Raw genomic sequence first — 24,019 nt, 5'->3', positions numbered from 1 at the left:
AAGGTGCTATACGTTCAAAACAAACATAGAACGAAACTTCAACGCAGCAACACAACCCAAACTTCCTATTTTAGGAAGGCTGCCCATGCAGAAGAAGCAGCTATAACTCAAATTATTCAGAGTACACAGGACCATGAACAATGGATTATTTTTTAATATGACGATCAATATAAAGGGGATTATGTGTGTGTGTATACTGTATAAGAGAAAGCAAGAGAAGCTTGAAAGTGGTTTAAAGGAATGCATGGATCTATTTGCCTAAGGACATGGTAATCCCTGATGAGAGTATTTGTGATAGGTGGAACAAATAGTTGGAGACTATGGAGAAAGTCATGTAATTATACAGTGGAACACTAGTAACCCGAAAGAACTGACTGCCTTAGACTTGAAAGGATACATGCATTTGCTCTGTTTGCCTGATTACCTCTTCCTGCGCTTATATTAGCCTCTGGCAGCCACAGACAACCGGCAGTTTGGTGCCGTCTTCCAGCTGGGATTTAACTTTGGCTTGCTAACACTAATAAATTCATTTGGAAAAGCTGAATCTGCTTTAGTCCTGCATCTGACACAGGGCATTTGTGGCTCAGTCTTTCGAAATCTGTTGGTACCAGATGTAGTGATGTAGTCTTAGATGTAGTCTTAGAAAACATTAAAGGGTAGGTCTATCATGGGCTGTTAGTCATGATAGTTAAAGGGAACCTCCATATCTGGAAACAGTATGACTGGAAGCTGCACTCTGAACATTTGTTAGAAAGGTAGGGTGTATATGCTGTAAAGAAACAAATGGATACTGGTTGTTAGGGAGACAAAAGGAGGACATCTGTTGCTTTCATGCCGTAATTGTGGCCTTCCCTGATGCATCTAACTAGCCATTACAGTGGTACCTTGGTTTAAGAACAGCTTAGTTTATGAACAACTTAGATTAAGAACATTGCAAACCCGGAAGTAGGTGTTCTGGTTTGTGAACTTTGCCTTGGAAGCAGAACATGTTGAGTGTGTTCCATTTGTAAATTGAGTCCCCTGCTGCTATGGGAAAAGCACACCTTGGTTTAAGAATGCTTTGGTTTAAGAACGGACTTCCGGAATGGATTAAGTTCGTAAACAAAGGTACCACTGCACTGGAAACACAATGTGGGGTTTGATGGATTCAGGTTCTGGGCTAACTTGCAGGAAAGGGCCATAGCTCAATGGTGGAGCATTTGGTTCACATGCAAAAGGTATTGGGTTCAGTGCCAGGCAGAACCAGGGAAACTTTCTATCTAAAACTCTGGGCAGCTCCCAGTCATTGTAAACCTGAAGTATGGAACCTTTTCCAGCAGGAGGGCCATATTCCCTGGTGGAGAACCTTCCAAGGACTGTATGCCAAAGGTGGATGGGCCATAAGCTAGCAATGGACATGATTTTTACCTTTATACAACAGGCTGCATTCTAGCCACACAAAAGTTAGAGGTTAATGTGCGCACACATCTCCATCCTTCATCCAGGAAGCAAGAGGCATTATCTTAATTCAAGGGCATATCCCAGAGAGGCGAAAACGCGCTACCAGAGTCTGGATAAGGACTGGAGAAGGTTGGGGCATAGCTTAGGAAGAGCACCAAAGACCAGATAGAGAGGTCTGAAATGTTGCATTCATCTTCCAGGCCTGAGATTCCACACCTCTAGTATGAACAGATACAGCAGTATTCTATGATCGATCTTCCTATGATCTAGCAGGGCTTTTCTGACAACTATATGTGGATTTATTGTGTTGATTGTACTGGTTATAATGCCAATGCATCCGTCCCAACTTTTGTTCTTCATTTTATACTATAGTACCTGTTGTGTTACAGAACTAAGGCTTTTTGACTGATATATCAGTCTGGCATGCAAATCTTTTAAAAGCAGAAAAGAACTGTATAGTGGGATACTGCTCCAGACTTGGTCACATGAAATTATAGTGCAAAATGCCTGCAAAATGGGGTTGCAAACATTATTTTTTTCCTGGGAAAGATTAAAATGGAAATTAGCACTAAACTTTAACTGAATTCTACTAGGTTTCCAAAAGTGGCTTTGACGTAAAATGCAGAAATGATCAGGTAAGGAAACATCAAGAAGGCAGAAAAAAATGTCTGAATGCAGCCTACCTGAATACATGATCACGTAGCCTGAAATCAGCACAAGCTGGTGTTTTTCTTCACTAGCTGAAATGTCTATGTGAATTTAAGTGACCACACATAAATGTCAAGTTTCACATGCCCAATGAATGTGACCAGTTTACCAAAAACGCAGCTCCTTTCAGAGATACTACTCAGCCCAGTTTCTCAACTCACCAATATAGTTGTGTAAACTCAGCCTAAACACAGTCCAATTAAGCAGATATAGTGTACATTAATAATAAAATCATTTCACAGATATCTTGAGCAGCGTACATGAGAAAATTTCAGATTCCCCCCCCCCAGTCCCTTATTATAAACGCTTACTTTATGACTGTCATAAATAAGAGTATACATTAACAAGAGATTTTTTTTTAATGACTCTGGATAGCTTCTTTAACAAGTGACAATTAGTGTGAGAGCAACATTGTTCCAAAATAACCTGCATGTTCCCAGCTCTTCTTCTGTAAATTGAAGACGCTTTGCAAAACTGATGCCTTTAAATGAAACAGCAAGCATTTCTTTATAACTGCCCCCCTCATCAAATAGGGTTCAGCCAAGAACAGATGGTCTTGATGGCAATCTGAACATCAGTTCTTTCATGTGTACCAAGGAAATGGATGTCAGCCTATTGCGACATCATAATCTTGTCTGATAACTGCTAGCACTTGAAGGAAGTAGTAACCTTTTGGTATTTTCACATCTCATGTATTCTAAGAAAACTGACATCAGAGTTTGTGCTAGACTTTCTCAGTATAAAGTCAAACCTGAAACAAGTCATATTTTCCCAGTGTCAATCTGCTTACAAAAGGCCACACAGGCCTACAGAAATGGTACCCCCTGGAAAATTTCATAGCTATGGGTCTGTTTTGATATAATCTTGGAGGGGGGGACTACCTTAAATTTATTTCACGGTGTTCCTACTTCATGCTAGTAACAGAAACACCCAATGTGCTGGATGAAGACATACTTCCTTTTATCTGTCCTGGTGTTAGCCATTTTAGCCACACTGTATATAATTTTATACAGCTCTTAACTTCCTATCTCCTTGCTCACATTTCTAAGCTAAAAGCCCCAAATAGTGAAATCTTTTCTTGCAGGGAAGTTGCTCTGCATGAATTAAAATACATAAACTATCTTTGTTTATTGAATACATTTATATACCACTTGATTATTTGCATTTCTAACTGGTGTATGTAAAAAAATCCAGAAACATATATATATATTTGCAGTAAAGATATGGCTTATTACAAAGAAGCTGTTACATATTGTCACCTGCTTTTTAGAGGGGAAGGCTGCATGTCAAGACCCTTATAATTCCCTGACCCAGAAAGTGTTATAATCTAAACAAGGATTCAAATTGTTGAAATAGCCAGACATGGTAATGGCCCTCTAAGGTAACAAAGGAATTGACTCTGTGCCAGATGGAAAATGGGTAGACTCCCTCCCTCAACTCGCTAGGATTTGGAATGACAAAGATCAGGGGGGAGAATTCATTTATGTGAGCCAGAAGCTAAAATTCAGTTATGTGAGCCAGTATGTTTCCAGGCACAATTCAAAGTGTTGGTGCTGACCTTGTGGTGGCGTGCAACAATATTTACTTCACTGATTTAGAGACAATGGTTGACAATTACACTTGCCTATTGATTTTAACTCCTTTGCCACTCATTCAGCTAACTTGTTTTGTTTCATATAAAATATGCCAATAGAATATGTAACAGGAAACTTGGCATGAACACCAGGAGAGCTGGAAACATAATGAGCATCTCTTTATTTATTTTTAGAAGATACCACTATCAACCTAGTCAATAAAGTGTTTGGAAACTTAACACATTTTGACTCATGTTCATGTGTAACTTCTAAGAAAAGCAAAACAAAGTTTCTTCAGTTTTAGGGACGGATGATAAATGGGTGAATTTGGTTTGGTTGCAGGAGCTTGTGTCAACTTTATTGACTTTCCACACAGAAAAACGAAAAAAGAAAAACCTTTAAACAATTCGTTTGGAGCATCTGTAAAGGCAACTTGCGTCTGCTGTGAGTAAATGGATTCTGATCACTTCTAGGCACCAGCCTGAGAAGAGAATAATTACCTTTGCTGGGGGTGATGGCTGAATCTTGATTTATCTATACTTTTCATTCTGACTGAATGTAAACCAATAAATAGTGAAAACAAAAAAAATTCCTTCCAGTAGCACCTTAAAGACCAACTAAGTCAGTTCTTGGTATGAGCTTTCGTGTGCATGCACACTTCTTCAGATACACTCATACCAAGAAGTGACTTAGTTGGTCTTTAAGGTGCTACTGGAAGGAATTTTTTTTTGTTTTGACTATGGCAGACCAACACGGCTACCTATCTGTAACAATAAATAGTGGTTGGGGCAGGATAACTGGTTAGGCATGAATTCTGCACAGCAGTGTGAAACTTCAAAATTTGGCTTCTGCATTTTCCTCTCACCTTTTTCCACAATTATGAACGAGAGAGAAAATTTAAAAGATTCTTATTTGCTCTAATGAAGCAAAATAACCTACATACAAAGCAATGGAAAAAAGGTCAGAAATAAGTCTCCAGAAGTTTCTGACCAAAGCAGCAATAATTTTGAAGTTTAGAATGTGAGTGAGAGTCATTACCTATTGAGGTGATTGTTATTTTTTACCACTATTGCTGTGATATCACATGCCAAGGTCTGCACCATGGGGGAATTGGGAGCAAGCAAACCATCAAACTTATCCCTTTCTGCGGTCTTCATGGCCAGTGCTTTTTTCTGGGGGAAATGCAGGGGTATGCATATCCCTAAACATTTTGTGAATCTAAGTTTGGCCTCATTGAGGGGCAGTATTTCAATATGAGTAGGAAAAGAGAGCATCCCTAAACATTTTTTATTTTATTTTTAGGAAAAAAAGCACTGCTCACTGCTATCACCAAATGAACACATTTGGTTTTCCTGGCTGCCTTCACTAAAGCAGCCTTTTATCTGAAGTGAGTTTGTTGTTTCCTTTTGGCTGATTAAGCCAACTCACTGTTAGAAATATAAGGCAATCAGGTGAAAATTGAGACATCAGACCAAATTTAAGCCAGTGTACTCCTAACCACCTGTGCCTCAAATGGCAAAGATGGGTTTATGGGCACCCTCAGATGACATACCTGTTCCTTCAGAGGGAATATGGCCCCATCCAGAACCAGTAAATGCAGATCAGAACTTAGTTACATACCAAAATTCACATTTACCAAATGTTCTGAGGCAGCTCTCAGCACAAAAATGTATCAAGCTGTTTAAAAATATTTACCGTATTTAAATGTGCAGATTGTTGCAGAAATGGGACAGTGGATACATGTGCAAATGATATGGATCAGAAATGGGCTGATCTTTCCATCCTTATCATGCCAGCACAATCACTGCTTTGACTGGAGTACAGCACCTTGATGAATTTCAGGCATTTTATACCTGGTGTGAAAAGGACTTTTATTTCTCTTCTACAAGCAGAGTAATACTCTGCATGCAAGGAGGAATCCCATCACACAAAAGAAAGAGTCATGCAGATGTGGGAGCTTTGTATCGCACCCCATCCCAACAAACCATGATGAAATATTGACTCTTACCGTTATCAGTTCTTATTCAGGAAACGGGAATGCATTTAAAAGGCAGTATAAAGGTAAAGGTAAAGGTACCCCTGACTATTAGGTCCAGTCATGGACGACTCTGAGATTGCGCCCTCATCTCATTCTATAGGCCAAGGGAGCCGGCGTTTGTCCGCAGACAGTTTTTCCGGGTCATGTGGCCAGCATGACTAAGCCGCTTCTGGAGAACCAGAGCAGTTGGAAACACTGTTTACCTTCCCACCAGAGCGGTACCTATTTATCTACTTGCACTTTGACGTGCTTTCAAACTGCTAGGTTGGCAGGAGCAGGGACAGAGCAACGGGAGCTCACCCCGTCGTGGGGATTTGAACCACCGACCTTCTGATCAGCAAGCTCTAGGCTCTGTGGTTTAGACCACAGCGCCACCCACGTCTCCTAACAGCCAGTATAGTAAAGGTAATGGGACCCCTGATCATTAGGTCCAGTCGTGACCGACTGGGGTTGCAGCACTCATCTCGCTTTATTGGCCGATGGAGCCGGCGTACAGCTTCCGTGTCATGTGGCCAGCATAGTATAGTATGGTGTTAAAGAGTATCAGACTAGGACTGGGTGACCTAGGTTCAAATCCCAACTCAGCCACAATGTTTGTGAGGTGACCTTTCTTACCTCGTAGGATTGGTTTGAAGATAAAATTTTAGAACTAGTGGTAGAGAGAAACCTTATATACCCTCTGAGAAACTTGGAAGGGTAGATTTTTTTTAAAGAATATCTAAATATTGTTGGGGAGATCCAATGAGAATATATCTGAATTCAAATTTTGGCCAAATGTTTTTGGTCAGCATTATGGTTCTGCCATTAATAGGCTGATCCAATGAAGAGACCAAAGTACTAAATATCTTTTATGCAGGGGGTTGGGGGTTAGAATCTTGAAATTCTTTGCCCGTATTTGGGAACAGCTGTTGCATTATTTTGTCAGCTCACATAAGAGTGAATCAGTGCAGATTCTAGACTGCATTCTCCTTCTTTGGCTTTAAGAATTTTATTGACTTGGTAGACAGACGGCAGCAGGTTTTCATACAATAGGAGAATAACACAATGCAATTTGATTTTGTGGAACATCTCCCACGAGCAAGTATCAAAGGACTACAATCAGAGCTTGTAATTAATGTGTGCTGTCTCTAGTTGCCATGTCTTTGACAGTTAGATAAAAACAATATTTTATGATAAAAATAAAAGGGTAGCTATGTCAACAGAGTGACAAAGCCGGTGAATAATTATAAAAGAAGTGCTATCCGAGAGCTTTAATTGAAGAAGAGTGAAAAAGGTGAGGTACCAAGTAGAATGGACAGCTCAGAAAATGGAATTTTAAAACAGTAATTTATACAGGAAGTATAAGAATGAAAATGGTTTCCTAGTGGATGTTATTGGTTTTGAAAAAAGGATAGGAGTTCAACAACAGTCTGTAAAACACAGACTGTCTCGTCAGAGTGGTGCATGCTCTAGTTGTCTCCCACTTGGACTACTGCAACACGCTCTCTTTGACCCAGAAACTACAACTAATCTAGAATGCGGCAGCTAGATTGGTGACTGGGAGCAGCCGCCAAGACCACATAACACTGGTCTTGAAAGATCTACATTGGTTCCAGTACCTTTCGGAGCAGAATTAGGGCTGTCCTTTAAATCCCTAAATGGCCTCGGCCCAGTATACCTGAAGGAGCGTCTCCATCCCCATTGTTCTGCCCGGACACTTAGGTCCAGCGCCAAGGGCCTTCTGGTGGTTCCCTCACTGCAAGAAGTGAGGTTACAGGGAACCAGAGAGAGGGCCTTCTCGGTAGTGGCGCCCACCCTGTGGAACACCCTCCCTTCAGATGTCAAGGAAATAAGCAGCTATCTTGTTTTTAAAAGATATCTGAAGGCAGCCCTGTTTAGGGAAGTTTTAAATATTTAATGCTGTATTGTTTTTAACACTCCATTGGGAGCTGCCCAGAGTGGCTGGGGAAACCCAGCCAGATGGGCGGGGTAGAAATAATAAATGATTCTTATTCTTATTAAGAAAAAATACACAACTTTGAAGCCCTTTGGCTGATGAGCTGGGTGGAACCACTGAGTGCAAAAGTGCATGCAGTCTTAGTCCCTTCCCAGAAATGCACCAGTCTCCAGAAGCCATAGTTCTGGCCTGGGTTTATTTGAGGAGAAATCCTCCATTCCATCCTGTCATGTTCAGTACAGAGAAGTCTGCTCAGCCAAGTAATGTTAGTTCACAGTATTGGGAGAATGAATTTGTGTGATTTTATACAAAACTGGGTACACATGACTACAGCAAACACACACACACACCGCTAGAGTATGTGTATGTGTATGCATAAGGCTTGAGAGGACAGAGACTCTGTTTGCCATCAGGGAATGCTTGGCTTCTTCTTCGCTGCCCCTTTAGAAGGGAGCTGCTGCCACAGACATGATGTTTATGTGCAGTGCATTTTTCTATTAAAAAAATGTTTAGGGATACTCTCATTTTCCTACTCATATTGCCTCAATGAGGCCCAACACAAAATGTTTAGGGGTATGCATACCCCTGCGTCCCCTCAGAAAAAAAGTTTTGTGTATGTGTATTCTAATGAGCTGAATAGGGTGTGGAGGTGTGGAGTGTGTGTGTATGAACTTTACCCCACTTAGTTTATCTTTTGGTTGATATATTGTTCGTGTTTTTAATATTGTTTTATATATTATAAATGCTGTACTGATTTGTTAATCATATGACCTCTGTCCTGATTGTGATATTTAGCTTATGTTTTAGTTGTTGCTTTGTTAACAATGTTTTAAAGATTGTAATTGTTTTACTGATGATTTGTTGATTATTCTATAATGATTTATGTTGCATTTTAGATACTGTACTTTCCACTGTGTTGTTATTTATTATTTGTAAGCCACTTGGGTTTCACTTGAATGAAAAGCAGCACAGAAATATAATAAACCAAACCAAATCAAAATCGTAATTCAGCAAACAAGAGAGAGCAGGAAGGCTTAAACAGGAAATATTTTTATGAGATTAAAAACCAAAGCAGCATATTTCATGGACCAGATTACACATTGACCCCCAGAATCATTATAGCAATGTGTTTTATTAGATGTAGAGCTTCTCACATACTGTATGCAAGCATCTCCACACACACATGCATTTGCACACAAACACACAGCAAAATTGACTTACAGTCGTACCTTGGTTCTCGAACAGAATCCATTCTGGAAGTCTGTTTGACTTCTGAAAACATTCGAAAACCAAGGCGCGGCTTCCAATTGGCTGCAGGAGCTTCCTGCACTCAATCGGAAGCCATGTCGGACGTTTGGCTTCCAAAAAACACTCACTTCCGGGTTTGTGGCGTTCAGGAGCCAAAACAGATGAGTACCAAAGCATTCGAGAACCCAGGTACGACTGTACAGCCAAACTAATTCTTCTGGAGGCCATGCCTTGCCACACTATAATCCACCAAGCCAAATGCAGTTCACTCACCCTCCTCTTTTGTTTCTGCCTGCTACAAAAAACAAGGTTTGTGTCTGTTAAGCATCTCACAAGACACATCTGATGGGCTGCATTTGGTTTATTTTGCCACATGCTAACCTGGCCTGAATTAGTCTGTCATTCATTCATTTATGGTTGACTTGTCCCTTTACATCTTGTTTGTCTAATAAAAAAGATGTGCTTGCCTTCTTTGCTTTGTTTCCTGTCAAACAGGTCTGCTAACACATAAATACAAGCAGGAAAAAATGAGAGACTGGAATGAATGCAATTCCAAGTGTAGCTATAGCCTACACAACAGCTGCAAAATCACATTGCACAGAACACCTACACTCATAGGAAAGAACAGCCATTTCCTCAGTGACAGGCTTTTGTATATTGAATGGTAAGGAAATGAAATATCTGTGGAACAGAAGGGAAAGATGATTGGAGCCCCTACAATTTAACACCATCACCTTCATTCATAAAGGACTAAAACACAAAAGGCCCTGAGTGTAGCTTCCATCTTTCATCTCAGAAGCTGGCAACACAGAAAATAAGCATTTCTACTGTACAAGAATGGTAATGAAAGTTGCATATCCTCCAAGATCTTGAGTCCCAAAATAAGGATGTGCGTCTTCCCATCTTTGTTCCCATGTGGGTCACGTGACCTGTGTAACATAAGGTAAAGGTAAAGGGACCCCTGACCATTACGTCCAGTCATGGTCAACTCTGGGGTTGCAGTGCTCATCTCGCTTTATTGGCCAAGGGAGCTAGCGTACAGCTTCGGGGTTATGTGGCCAGTATAACTAAGCCGCTTCTGGCAAACTAGAGCAGCGCACGGAAACACCGTTTACCTTCCGCCGGAGCGGTACCTATTTATCTACTTGCACTTTGACGTGCTAGGTTGGCAGGAGCAGAGACTGAGCAACGGGAGCTCACCCCGTCGTGGGGATTCGAACCGCCGACCTTCTGATCAGCAAGTCCTAGGCTCTGTGGTTTAACCCACAGTGCCACCCATGTCGGAACCCAAAAACACACTTTTTTGGGGGGGGGTGCTTTGCTCTCACACTTTTTTCAGGGCAAGATCTTGGCATGAAATTGCATGATATAACAGTGCCCCAAATAGCCACTGTGCTTTTGCGGGGAGAAAGGAGGTGTCATAGTATTTCTGGGATGCATGCAGGTGGAAGCAAATATGAAGATAGGAAGATAGGATAGGAACAGACACAATTCTAGAAAAAGCCCCAAGCTCAGTTGCATTTGATTTTGGCAGTAATTGTTATATCTTGCCAACCTAAATGTTGATGATTTTGAAAACCAATTCAGATTTGAAAAATAAATAAATATTACATTCAAAGTTCAACATGATTTCCCCCAAAAAATGTGAATTGCTGCAGTAATTATACAAATACTGTTTCCAGTTCCAGCTGGAGCTAATTTATGTCCTACACAGAACATGTGTCTGGCTAGCCATAGTCATTTTTGTCAGATAGAGATACAATCTCCTGCCTTTGTCTCATGTTATTTCCCAGACTCATCAGCTGCATTGTTAATTTCAATAATTAGACATACAGTACTTGCCTGCTATTCAAAGAAAACAGCATTCAGCAAATATGGATGTAATTTAATTGAATAATTTATTTGATGAGGGCTTTTATTTTTCCTTCCTGATATTCAGTCAGCTGTGACAATAATGGAATATTGCACTGAATGCCGAGTGATAACAGAACTGTACTTTTAATTTTTCATGTTCTTAATAATGAAATGATGTTGCCATTGCTTAAAAGCATATAAATGATGAACTAATCAAGTGCAGAACCTTTTCTGAAAAGCATGGCATCACATTGTAATGTGTCAAGAATAAAGTACAAATTCAGAACATTGGATTTCAATTCCCTGAACATTTGATTGTTTAGAAAATTCAAAACTTTTGAAAGTTTTAATAAGTTGAAATGGTAGTATAGCAACAAATACAAAGAAGATGCTAAACAAGGGCAACTACCAGGGAAGCACTTATCTCTCAGGAATACTGCTTTAGGGAGGAAAGGATGCTGATGAGAGGCAGGCTAAAACTACTATTAAGGAGGAAGACAGCTTATTCATAAAGGTACCTAGAAGATAGTCATATCTTTTGCTCTAAAGATGAATGTCAATGAGAAGCTAAGTCCCCTACCACAATAACTTCTATGTTGGCAATTGTTTCTTATATTGCCAATTCAAGATTTCCAAGCTTGAATCCAGACATCAGCTATGGTACCGTCTCTCTTATTGGAAACCTGACTCCCACATTTTTCTACCAAGTGGCTCCTGATCTGCTCCAGTAAGTTTGGAGTTTTGCGTGTTTATATACCCCAGCACTACTCAGAAGTAAGTCCCATTGAACTTGTTTCCAAACAATAATATTTAGAATTGCAGTTTGCAACCTTATAGTTTCACCCAAACAATGTTCACTCTGAAGTAAGTAGCACTGAAACGAATATAAGATTGGAGTTTTAACTCTCACTGAGACTAAACTATGGGACTAAACTGGGCTAAGTAGTTTATGGATCAAAACAATTAATTCATCAAGCTTAACAAATGTAGCAGGGTTTAGCTAAGTACCCACTAAAGGAAATAATTTATTACCCAAACAACAATATATCAGTATGGGTTTGTGGGTCATGTGGGTTACCATTTGCAAATCTGTTCTGACAAGAAAATTGGCCTCCTCCAGAGCTAAACTTGGTAATTCACCAGAGATTTTAAACTCCATTGAATTATCAACATTTGCATGAGCCCTGTAAGAGGAAGCATTTATGTCAGTGACTGCTAGTTTTAAAAGCTACTTTGAGTTTCTTTTGACCACTGGAATTAATGTTTAAAATCTACTGTATAAACTGGGCTGAGTGCCCCTATTTGCCATTCTTGTTCCTGATATTCCTATAAATCCTTTTTGAGCTGAATCTTGGTCTTGCCTGAACCCACCTACACTTCAGAGGCAAAGAGGGGCAGCTAGGGAAAAAAAACCCCACTCTGCTCCCATTTGCTAGCAAGGAATAACAAGGTCAGGTAGTGACTTCTATTGATTTCAGTGGCTCTACTCTAAATAGAATCAAAACTGAATATAACCCAATGCTTTTTGATAATGTAGTATGTAACTCTGTATTTCAGAAATTTCCCATTATTTTTTTCTGGAAATTTCACACACGGTTTCAATCACTGTGGAAGAGCTTGGGAAGCAGTGTGTGGTATTGCTGAAAGAAGGGTGGCTGTTTGGAGAAACATTCTCACTTATTACTAAGTCCTTTTGCATGTCTTTGAGGACTACTGAGATTTGCTTGCTACTTGAACACACCTATAGCTTCCAGGAGAATTTCCCTATGTAATTGGTTTCTTTGGCCACTGGAAGGGAAGCTTGATCCAATTGCTGAAAGTATGGTTATATAGCATAAACATACCTTTCTGCACATCAGTGGTTCCTGCTGGACCTCTAAGAAACACCACATCTGGTAAAAAAAAAAAAGGATCCCCTTGCGCATGCAATTCCCACTTGAGACACACAGAAACACCCTGAGCCCACACGTCCTATGACCTCACATGCATGAATATCACGACAATACAGAAGGGGCTGATTACATTTGGATAGGGTGTTAATTGGAGAGAAGAGACACATATGGTTGATACCATCCACATGGTTACACAACATCATTGGGGTCACATGGGACTACATGAGGAGAAACTAGCTCAATTGCACAAGTTATATGACTAAACAAGTTTTGTGTCTACTGTATATTGCCAGAATTAGCTTTGAGGTACTTAAGAAATCAACTCTCCATTTCTCATCAGGAATTCAATTTTAAATTCAGTACAATAAGTTTTCACTGCAGCTTCCTAATTTTTCTTGTAATTACATTTCCTATTTCTTGAATCATGCATTAACTCTCTAAGCCTGTTGTTGCAAATATCACACTTATTTGAGATCACAGGCAGCCATCAATAAACATCTCTCTTGAGTTTTGGGTACTTAGACAAACATCTGCTGAGTAACAAATTTCGGAATTAAACCCAAAGAAGCTGCATTTAATTCTGTTGTCAACAAGTGTCTTAGTTAATTGTAGAATCTGCTGGATGATTAAAGCAGAGGGGAAAACAAATGAGAAATAGCTTTTTTTGATTCAAAAACAGGTTTGGCATGACCATTTATTGTTCCAGTTATTCTGACATGATTAGGTTTACCTTAAAGCTGATAATTCTATGGTAATTACTTTACAGCAGTAACAACTAGTGTCTTTGTTTTCTTATCCTGGTGCTTTTTTTAAAAAAAAACACAGATATCTGAATTCTGCAAGTGGTTTTTAGCTACAGTGTCTCAGGCTTAGAGTGGGGAACCACAAGTTCAGGGACTGAATGTGACCCTCCAAAACTACCTATCTGGCCCTAGAGTCTCTCTCTAGACCACACCTCTAACCAGCCCTGTTTCACATCCTCTATGAGTGTTTCTGCCTGGCTGGAATGTTCTTTGGAACTCTGATAATGCATCTTGCTTGTCGTGATCAAGAATAGAGAGGAGAATGTGTGTATAGAAACTAGCCTGCTGTACAATGGTAAAATTTACAATTGGCCTCACCCATGCTGTGGTCCTCAGAACAAAAGGGAATGTGGCCCTTGACAAGTGCTTGTATTAATTATTGCCTATATAGCTATTATTCCCTGCACCAGTTACTCCATCAATTATTCATTTTTTCCCCCTAAAAGCTCCTTTGTCTATCCCTCTTTTACAAAGAGGGGAAAGAAGAATTTTTGATGGATTGATACATGATGGTTGTTGGGTCTATAAAATCCTCTATTTAATCTGTGCAATATCTTTCCAAGCAGTAAAGTCTCTGCTCACCCATCAACCCACATTTTCAACATACTAAAAATACAATATATATCTTAGAAGTGGCCTGACAACCAAAGTTTTTAGCTGATGAGTTCAAAACCAATGTGGAAAATTCAGTGGTGCCCCCTCTCCTGATTTCTCTCTAGCTATTTGGCTTCTCTGTCTCACTGCCTTCCTGATTCCCCTTTCATGTACATATTGCTCAATTGATGCCAACTCCTGTTTCTAGGTTCCTAAGTTGTGTGGGGTATTTTCAGACTCCTCCACTTTCATACTTGCCTCCAGCATTGCCTATGCTCAAGTCATATGCTTCTCCTTCCTAGGGATCAGGGGACTTACAAACATTTGCCAATTTCATGTGTACAAAAAACTAAGCACAAAACCAGCCCAAACCATGGTAAAATGGTTTCCATTTCAGGATTTCATTTGCGCTTATCACCCTAGGTTCTGGAAACTGTTCAATTCCAGTGGATTTTTTCAAAAAAAATCAAGTTTGGACCCTGGAACAAACACAAAGAGCATTTTCTTTCCTTATTACTAAACAACAACTGATTTAGATACTCTCCCCTCATATACATTGAAGGATCTAGGCCAGGCATAGGCAAACCTGGCCCTCCAGTTGTTTTGGGACTACAATTCCCATCATCCCTGACCACTGGTCCTTTTAGCTAGGGATCATGGGAGTTGTAGTCCCAAAACATCTGGAGGGCTAAGTTTGCCTTTGCCTGATCTAGGCCTTTGGAGCATACAGGTTGATGGTCACACAAACCTAAACCACAGCTTCATAATATACAGCATAAATGTACAATCAGAGAACCCTGTCCCTCTCCACTCTTGATTTCTTGCCATCAACTCTCCAGTAGCTCCTTACAGAATACTTTTTTCATAATAACCTAACCTGAAAACTTATTGAAGGATCCTATAACTAAATACATACATACATACATACATACATACATACATACATACATACAAGTTTTGTTTTTAACCAGCTGTTAAGTATATGTTTAGCTCTGGTTAGGCAATTAACAGCTGCTGGCCAGCCCTAATAAAGCTTTAGTCCTTCTTTAAGACAGTAAAAGAGGCTATTCCTACTAAGAAAGTTTTTTTGGGGGGGGTGTTTCATTTTTACTGGGTAGACTGCAAAATAAGCCCTTTCTCTCTGACATCCCATCACTGAAGCAATGCATGGTTGAGCTGTAGGAAGTTGTCGTTCTGATAGCTGTCCCCTGGGAAAGCTGGGGGAAACAATGACAAAACAGAGACATTCCTAACTTGTCTGCGGTTGATGCACAGTATATTGCATGAGGGCTTAGATTTCAGACAACAGCTTCTTCCTCCTCTTTTCCTTTTTTCCCAAAGAGCTTTGTTCTGTCATGCTGACAATGCATCTTGCTCAGGGAAGGTGAAACACAGCAGACAAAACGAGATATTGAGGAGGGGGGAAAGGCACAGTGCCAGAGGGATAATACACCATTCTGTGTCTTGTTTCCTCTCATTAAACACCCTGGGCTCTCATAGTCAAGGGAGCCTAAACTTTTCACAATGGTGAAGAAGCAAAGGCTTCTCAAAATGGTTGGCTGTATTTAAATATTCCTTAACTGAAGGACTACATCATTATTATGAATATCAAAACATGTGCAGGTTGTAATGGGAAATGAATAAGATAAGGGCATTTAAATGGTTCTGTTGGACCAAATGAGAGATCCACCCAGCCTAGAAACTAACCTAGAAGGTTTTGAAGTTGCTAGATGTACTGTCAGTGACTACTGGAGTCATTACATGAATCTGATGGATCAACTGATACTTTTGTTCACAGCAATCCCATGCCTACACTTCTGATGAAAGCAACTTCAGGGTCAACAGGGGCCATCATATATTATGACCCAAAATCTGCTGGTAGGTCCTTCTATTTTTTGTGCACTCTCTCTGGTTTAGCAATATAGGACTAAACCAGAAGTTCTCATTAAAAACAATAATAGTATCTTAACAGTATAATGTGGCTTTCTAGTTGTGCATCCATGTTAGGTGTGCTGCAAAATCAGATTGATCAGCCGTTGGGTCCGGGAAAGGATCATTTCTGCAAGCAGAAAGTCAATAATAGTTATTTTTATGTTTAAACCAATCTCATGTTGTTGTTGTTTTGGACACTGTTTTCAGACACTGGAAGCTGTTTCAGGTATTATGTCCTGTTTGGGGGGGTGGGAGGGGGAAGGATTCTTAAATGTCCACAGGCAATGTCAAATGTATTATGTAAACTCATTTGCCATTTTGTTGCAAGCCATAAAACTCCACAACATGCTCAGAATGACAAAAAAATAAAAATCTCTTTAATATTAATGCACACCATATCTTATTCTGGGTATGCAGTACATGCATGGGAAATAGTTATGATGCAACCTGAGTGCTCTTTACTGTACAGACAGATGGATGCGGACACTGCAGTACTATGCAACTAAACATTCTCCTTCCTGGTGTCCTAAAGGGGTATGTAGGGGTAGGGATGGTGTCACGTCTGCCTTAGATAGAAGCAGGATGTCCTTGCATGAAAGCTGGCATGCAAACATGTGAGGGCAGAGCAAGAAAAGGCTTGGTTTGGCCATAGCTCAGTGATAGAGCATCTGCTGTGCATGCGCAGGGTATCACATTCAGTCCCCAGAATCTCCAAGTAGGACTGAGCGAAACTCCTGTTGCCAGTGTAGAAAATACTGAGCTAGATACAGTATACTGACACAGTGACAGATTTACGTATAAGCTAAACAAGCTATAGCTTAGGGCCCCACTCTCTTGGGGCTCTCCAAAAAAATATACTTCTTCTTAGTTGTATTTCACTATTAATATACTTCTTCTTAATTGTATTTCAGGGTCTAAACCACTGAGCCTCTTGGGCTTACCAATCAGAAGGTTGGTGGTTTGAATCCCCGTGACGGGGTGAGCTCCTGTTGCTCGGTCCAAGCTCCTGCCAACCTAGCAGTTCAAAAGCACACTAGTGTAGGTAGCTAAATAGGTACTGCTCTGGCGGGAAGGTAAATGGCGTTTCCATGTGCTGCTCTGGTTTCAGTGTTCCATTGCGCCAGTGTTAGTCATGCTGGCCACATTACCCAGAAAAACTGCCTGTGGACAAATGCCGGTTCCGTCAGCCTGTAAAGCGAGATGAGCGCCACAACCCCAGAGTTGTATGCAACTGGACTTATCTGTCAGTGGTCCTTTACCTTTAATTGTATTTCAGTTCAACAATTACTTTGATAAAATACATATTTTGTTATGTGCAAATGGCTTTAGATACTTATTAGGTCCATAAATTACCGTATAGCATATATTCAATACAAAAAACAGCAACAATTTGTTGTTGACAAAGGACAGCTGGACATTTAAGGGCCCTGTTACCCTTAGGGCCTCATCAGCCCTAAATCTGGCCCTGTACTGACATACTATAAAGGAGCTTCCCATGTTCTTAAGAGCAAGCCAGATGGTAATGGTCTTCAGTCTGGGCCAAGGCCAGGTTTTTTTGGCCTAGTGAGCCTGAGCAACAGTAGCCCTTTCACAAGAGTCCACCTGCAATCTACTCCTGTGATTTTACACTTGCATTGGGGGAAGCTAGTATCTAATAAAATATGAATAACAGACTGCTTCTTGCCCTGGGTTCATTCATTAGATTTCTAACACATGAACCTGGGATTGGGGGGGGGGGGGAGAGAAACAGTCCAGACTTTGCGCCTGATGAGATAATGCACTTTTTCTGACATAGAGATTAATATCTATGTCAAAAAAATAAAAAAAGGAAAATGAAATAACTCTCAGAGAAAACATCATATCTTTTTCAGACCAGGAAAATCAGATATTTATAGACTTTGCTGAGAATATGTTGTTTGCCTCTATAACTCATATGTTAAGTATCAGAGATAAGTTTTCTCCAAGAACTTTGGATTTACTGTGGTGATCAATTCTTTATTCATAGATAAGCCCTATACCATTTAGCACTGTTTATTGCCTGACAGCAGATCAATTGAACATTGTCAGTTTGAAAGCTTCTGTTTCCATTGACATGACAGTGTGTTTACTGGGGGCTTATGAAAATCATAAGACCTTCTCTTTTTTTTAGTTGTGTGCATTCAGCATTAGTGTTCTGTATATCATTTTAATGAGGGAACTCCTCTTGGTTTAATTTGGTATTCGCTTAGCATTTTTTGTTCTCAGAAAATTTTCTGAAAAAGCTCAGCCACAGAGGTCATTCTTTGTATGCATAAGATCTGAGGTCCAATCTCTGCATCCCAATTAAAGGATATAGCTGTAGATAGCAGAGTCAGGAAATGTCTTCACCTGAAACCATGGGAAACTGTTGCCAAAATAGGTAATATTGAGCTAGATGGACCAATAGCCCAACGATAGCCCTCTTGAGATATTCTAATCATGTCTAAAAATCAAAAGGCAAGCAGGGAAAGCAGGACCAAATATGCTACGCACAAGGGACATAGCTTAGCACAGTTGTTCCTGCTCATGTGTTGGTTTTACATACATGTAGAATGCTTGAATAGTGGTTTTTCTAAATCTAAAATAGGGGTGGCTTGCCTAATGTTACTGCAATTCCCCATTAAGCTTGACCATGCTGCTTTGGGCTAATGGGAGCTGGAACATTTCTAGGGCCTCACCCTGGTCTAAATCTGGTTTCATATGTCCAGTGTCTCAGTATAGGACCCAGAAAACTTTATCACCTGACTAAAAAAAAACCAGTGCTGTCTTCAGTGGGCCATAAACCCAAAGAAGCTACCTCATCTTTTTAAATCTTTACTGATTTTCCCCCCAATAGAGCAACAGTAAAAATAGAGCAGACCAAAGCTGGGGAGATTTCCAGTCCTTGGACCAAGAGAGCTATGTGATCCTAGACCAGGCATCACCAAAATCAGCCCTCCAGATGTTTTGGGACTACAAATCCCATCATCTCTAGCTAACAGGATCAGTGGTCCAGACGAACAAAGCAAGAGCACCAGCCTTCTTGAATCTACCCATGAAAACCTTAACCTAACTTATTTTGATGCCAGAAGCTCTGCTCCTGTGATCCCCAGAGTAACATGGAAACTATTCAGACAGGCCAGGTGATGTCACTTTGATTGGGGGGTGGGACTGTAAGTTTTCTGGGCAGGGTTGCTGCTCCCATCATTCAGCGCAGCTCTGAGGGCCTTCTGGTGGTTCCCTCATTGTGAGAAGTGAGGTTACAGAGAACCAGGCAGAGGGTCTTCTCAGTAGTGGTGCCCGCCCTGTGGAACATCCTCCCATCAGATGTCAAATAAATAAATAAATATATGACCATCCATAAACATCTGAAGGCAGTCCTGTATCAGGAAGCTTTTAATGTGTGATATTCTGCTGTGTCTTTGTATATTCTGATGGAAGCCACTCAGAGTGGCTGGGTCAACCCAGTCAGATGTGTGGGGTATGTATATGTGGAGTGTGTGTGTGGTGTGTATATATAGTGCTTTTTTTCTAAAAAAAAATGTTTATGGGTACTCTCATTTTCCTACTCATATTAAAATACTGTCCCTCAATGAGACCCAACTTAGATTCACAAAATGTTTAGAGGTATGTGCCTCCTGCGTCCTCCCCCGAAAAAAGCATAATATATATGTGTCAGGGGTTCAGAAGGAGAGACACAGGAGGGGGAGCAAATGGAGAGTGAGGAGGAGGAGTACGAGGGGGGCGCAGGCAGTGACAGTGGCCAGAGTTATTCCACAAGCCTCTCTAGCGAATCGGAGGACTCACAGAAGGGAGCGCCGGTGGCCAGAGCGAGGGGGGCTCCAGGGGGGAAGCCCCAGGAGGAAGGGGCCAGCGGGGAGTCCCTGAGCAGCAGCTGGAGATCAGGACCAGCGTCTCCACCAGAGCGCAGTGGGGAGGGGGAGTCCCAGGAGTCGGGACCAGTGTCCTCACCACCAGAGGGAGGAGAGGAGTCAGGTTTGGCAACGCCCACATCAGGAAGCGGGGAAACAGTCAGAAGGAAAGTCACCGGCTGGGCGCGCGCGCCAAGTTCAAATGTACAGGAGCGCGGCACAGCGGGGAGCCCGGGAAGGGAGCCAGGTCCTAAAGCCCGCTGGAGGGAGGGGCAAGACTCAGGAGGCTCAGCGTCAGAGGAGTCCAGGAAGGAGGGAACCCCAGAGGGCAGAAGGACCCAGCGAAGGAAAGAACAGCATAAGAGGTGGAGCCGGGCTAGAATCTTAAACTGGTGTGGGTGGAGCAGTGAGTCAGAGGGGACTTAGCCGGTCTAGCGTCGAGACGTGGGTCTGCGCGCCCAGAGCTTGGAAATGGAAACTAAACTTTAATAAAGACTTTTGTATATAACATCCACTGGGCGTTGGTCCTCTGTGAGCTGGGACCTAGCGGCAGTCCTGACAATATGTGTGTTGTGTGTGCGCGCGTGTGTGCACCACATACAAACATAGTCTGTGCTGTACCTAGGACAATGCTGATGGTAATTAAAAACTATATTGAGTGGAAAAATCACTTAATTATCCAAAGAATGGGTTAGCCATTATAATACATTGTATTCCCCCAGATTTCAAGTCCTCCTCTCTCCTTCCATAGCTGGTATCTTGCAGCCTAGTACAGTCACATAGTCTAGTGCAGCACAATTTTATGGTAAAAATAATGGAATGGTTCATTAGTAAAACAGAATATCTTAGAATAAAACATATTCATGACACTGCCAGGTTCATACTTTTTAAAAAAGATGTTGAGGCTGTGATGGATAAAATATCACTTTCCTTCCGTTCCCAAATCGGGACTGCGATCAAAATGGCATATTAACGTAATGCAGTCTCACTTACATATGCAAAATTTTATTTAAATGAAGCTTTTAAAGGCTTGATATAAGACATTGTTTAGTTGACTGAGCACAGAAGTGCAAACCAATGTGCCTTTGAGAGACTAGAAAATATCCTCATTCTCAGTGGGTCTCCTGGCTAGAGATTGCATATTCATGAATTAGAAGAATCTTCATCTGCCCTGCTCCTGCTCAGCAACAGGCGTTTACACTTTCTTTGAGAAACATAAAAATGACCTGCTCACAATCTGTGGCCATTGCTAATCTTAGAGCATTAGGCTGCAGTCTTAAGTTCCTTGATGTCCTTTGGGCAGGCATGTTCAGGACTGAAATGTTATTTCCCCCCATCAGGTATGAGAAGTATTTTCAGTATAATAAAGCAAAAAATCAAGCTTGTGTATCCACAGTAAATCCATCTATACACCCTCTGCTGATTCTGTTTCCCCCCCTCTCTTTTATAATCACTTTCTCATAAATAGCCAAACAGTGTTGATTTGTGTACTGAAAGAGTTACTTATTTTAATTACATCTTTTTGTCTTCCCCTTATTTTTGGCAAACAAGACATAGTTGACAGAGCATCTAAGAAAGTGGGATCTAGTCAAGCAAAGCTACGTTGACCAAAGTCAATTTGTTAGTCTTTAAGGTATCACAGATTTCCTGATTGTCTCTTTTGCTGCAACAGACTAATAGCTACCCCGCTAGAAAGAAATCCATGAGAGTAGTAGGGAAAATACTAGGACCCTTCTTAGCCACTGCATCAGCACCCAGGAACCACACAGACCCCAAACTAATAATACCCTTTTGGATGAATTTATGGGACCAAAAGGTGGGAAAGAATGGGATATGATTAGATAGATCCCTCTCTATACTCAACTGCTCTGCATGATCTGTGAAAACAAGCTCTGAGGGCTCAGAGATGCCTGGCTTCACGATTCAGTGAAAGGCAGACACAGGTAAAGCTATGAATTAGCCTGGCTGGAAAATCGTATTATCACAAATGCAAAGGTCTACCATAAGAAACAGAATATGATGGAAGCCTGGGTGGATGCTGCCAAGTAGATGAGAGCTGAACTAGAGCTACAGATGCCAAAGCAAAATGCAAACTCACAACTGCATAGATTTTAGCAAGTGCATACATTATACATACACCTTGACAATGATGCTGCGTTTTGATATTTGATGTTTATTGTAAGCCTCTCACCTAGTTCGTTCTTATGGCTGTCACTGCCTCTCTTGCAACTTGCCACTACCTAACTGGTGCAGAGAAGAAGAAAATGCCAAGCACCTCTTCACACGAGAGCCCCCCCCCCATATACAATCTAGGAGTCTCTTCCCACCAGCATCTGATCGGAAGCTTAACCTTAGCTTACCACAACAGTTGCCATAGCCTAAACAATCCTTAATCACACCAGATGGGCTCTGTCTATACACTGTAGTTACCAGACACCTCACATTTTGCTCTGTTATTGTTCCATGTGTAACCACTTCTTTGTGTTCTACTCTATCATTCTTCTGACCTAGGTTGGATCTTGACACATCAAAGATTGTATATACAACACATATAAAATGTTTTTTTTTCTTTACCAATCTAACTGAGTTCCTGGTAGAGATAATTTCTAAAATGAATTCCTGAACTGGTGCATGTACATTTGGCCATGGTTTTCAGTTCACTCATGTCTATGCTTCCCAATAAACACAAATATTATTTTTTGTGCTTTGTTTCCTCAATGAGCATGTGCTCTAAAAGCACATCAATAACCTGAAGGACATAGAATAACAAAAGGAACAGCAAACTATGGCAAAGTCTGCACAAAGTCTGGAAATTTAAAAATAGAACAGACGGATGGCAGACGTCAATGTGTCAGTGTTGCTCTGCAAACATCACTGGAAAACTGAGAATACTGAAATCTTAAAGGAAATTTGGGTGGGGAAAATTTCGTAAGGGTCCCTACTGGCTGCTTCACCCTTGCAGCTTTGTTGAAAAAGCACAGTAGCTCTCTCATAGAGCACTTTTCAGTCAAATCTGAGATGAAAAAAGATGTAGAAGTAGCACAGGGGACAATCACTCAGCTGCTAGTTGCAGAAAGCCAGTTTGCCACACTTTCAAATTTATCCATACCAAGCAGTGCATTTCACATTAATGCACAACAAAATGGCAAATGCTTTTACAAGTTTCCTATGCTCAGATTCAAAATCGCATAATGAATGATGAAAGCTTACGGTGTTTGGGACTTTAAATTTTAGAGAAGAGGAGAGCAAGACTGGACACGATAGAGGTGTATACAATTCTGCATCATGAGGCAAAAGTGGATGGAGAAAGGCTCTTCTCCCTCTCTCCCAAACATCTAAAGAAGCTGAACACTGGAATATGGACAAAAGAAATTACTTATTCACATGGTGCAGTTAAAACTATGGAATTTGCTCCCACATGAATAGTGCTAGCCACTTACAGAGATGGCTTTAAATGAGGATTGGACAAATTCATGGAATGTAAGATTCTTAACAGCTACTAGCCACAAGGGATATGTTTCATCTCCACTAATGGAGGCAGTATGTGACTGAGTACCAGCTGCTGGGAATCAGGACAGGAGAAGGGAGAGAAGAGCACTGTTGTGCATTTCCCATAGACATTTGGTTGGCCATTGGGAACATGATGTTGGACTATGTCAGCCCCGGACCTGATCCCATGGAGCTCTTCTTACGTTCTCAACTGAGAAACTGCATGCAAACCAAGGCAGTTATCAGGTGAACATTTCAACTGACCACTTCTTCACTCAGATGGCCTTCATTTTTGAATGTATGCCTGTTGGTTAGTTGTGTGACATATTCTCCATTATGTACTAATCATGCCAGCTTTGCTTTGCCAAATCACATTTAATTTTGCTTGTTATTTGGAAGCTTTGAAAATTGACAAATGAATAATTATACAGAGATGATCCAGAGCTTGGCCATTTATTCTTTTCTCTATCTCTTGGCAATGGTCTGAAGAAAGAAGCAATTAGCCATTAAGGAATGAGGGAATCTATCAGCTACACTGTTGTTCTTACACAGGAACTCAGCCATTTGCCTTCCTGTTCCATGAAAGAGATCAGGGTTTTATTCCACTAATGTGAGAAAATGGCCACTGATTGCTATGTGAGA

At 40.9% G+C, this 24,019-nt stretch overlaps 1 protein-coding gene and 1 long non-coding RNA gene across 9 annotated transcripts in view; one reads left to right on the top strand and one right to left on the bottom strand.

Annotated features, from left to right (window-relative positions):
• The window catches only part of LOC310845873, a 74,170-nt gene extending 70,031 nt beyond the window's left edge, over nt 1–4,139 (top strand). The window contains exons 2-3 of the long non-coding RNA XR_014565018.1: nt 2,034–2,075; nt 4,065–4,139. This is a non-coding gene — a long non-coding RNA (uncharacterized lncRNA). The remainder of the gene's footprint in view (nt 1–2,033; nt 2,076–4,064) is intronic.
• SORCS1 (sortilin related VPS10 domain containing receptor 1) overlaps nt 1–24,019 on the bottom strand; it is a 435,672-nt gene that overhangs the window by 199,187 nt on the left and 212,466 nt on the right. The gene's annotated exons all lie outside the window — the stretch shown is intronic.

The sequence above is a fragment of the Podarcis gaigeae genome (assembly GCF_964106915.1).
Source record: "Podarcis gaigeae genome assembly, chromosome: 5".
Lineage (NCBI taxonomy): Eukaryota > Metazoa > Chordata > Lepidosauria > Squamata > Lacertidae > Podarcis > Podarcis gaigeae.
The sequence above is the reverse complement of the archived record's forward strand: the minus strand, read 5'-3'. Positions and strand labels throughout refer to the sequence as shown.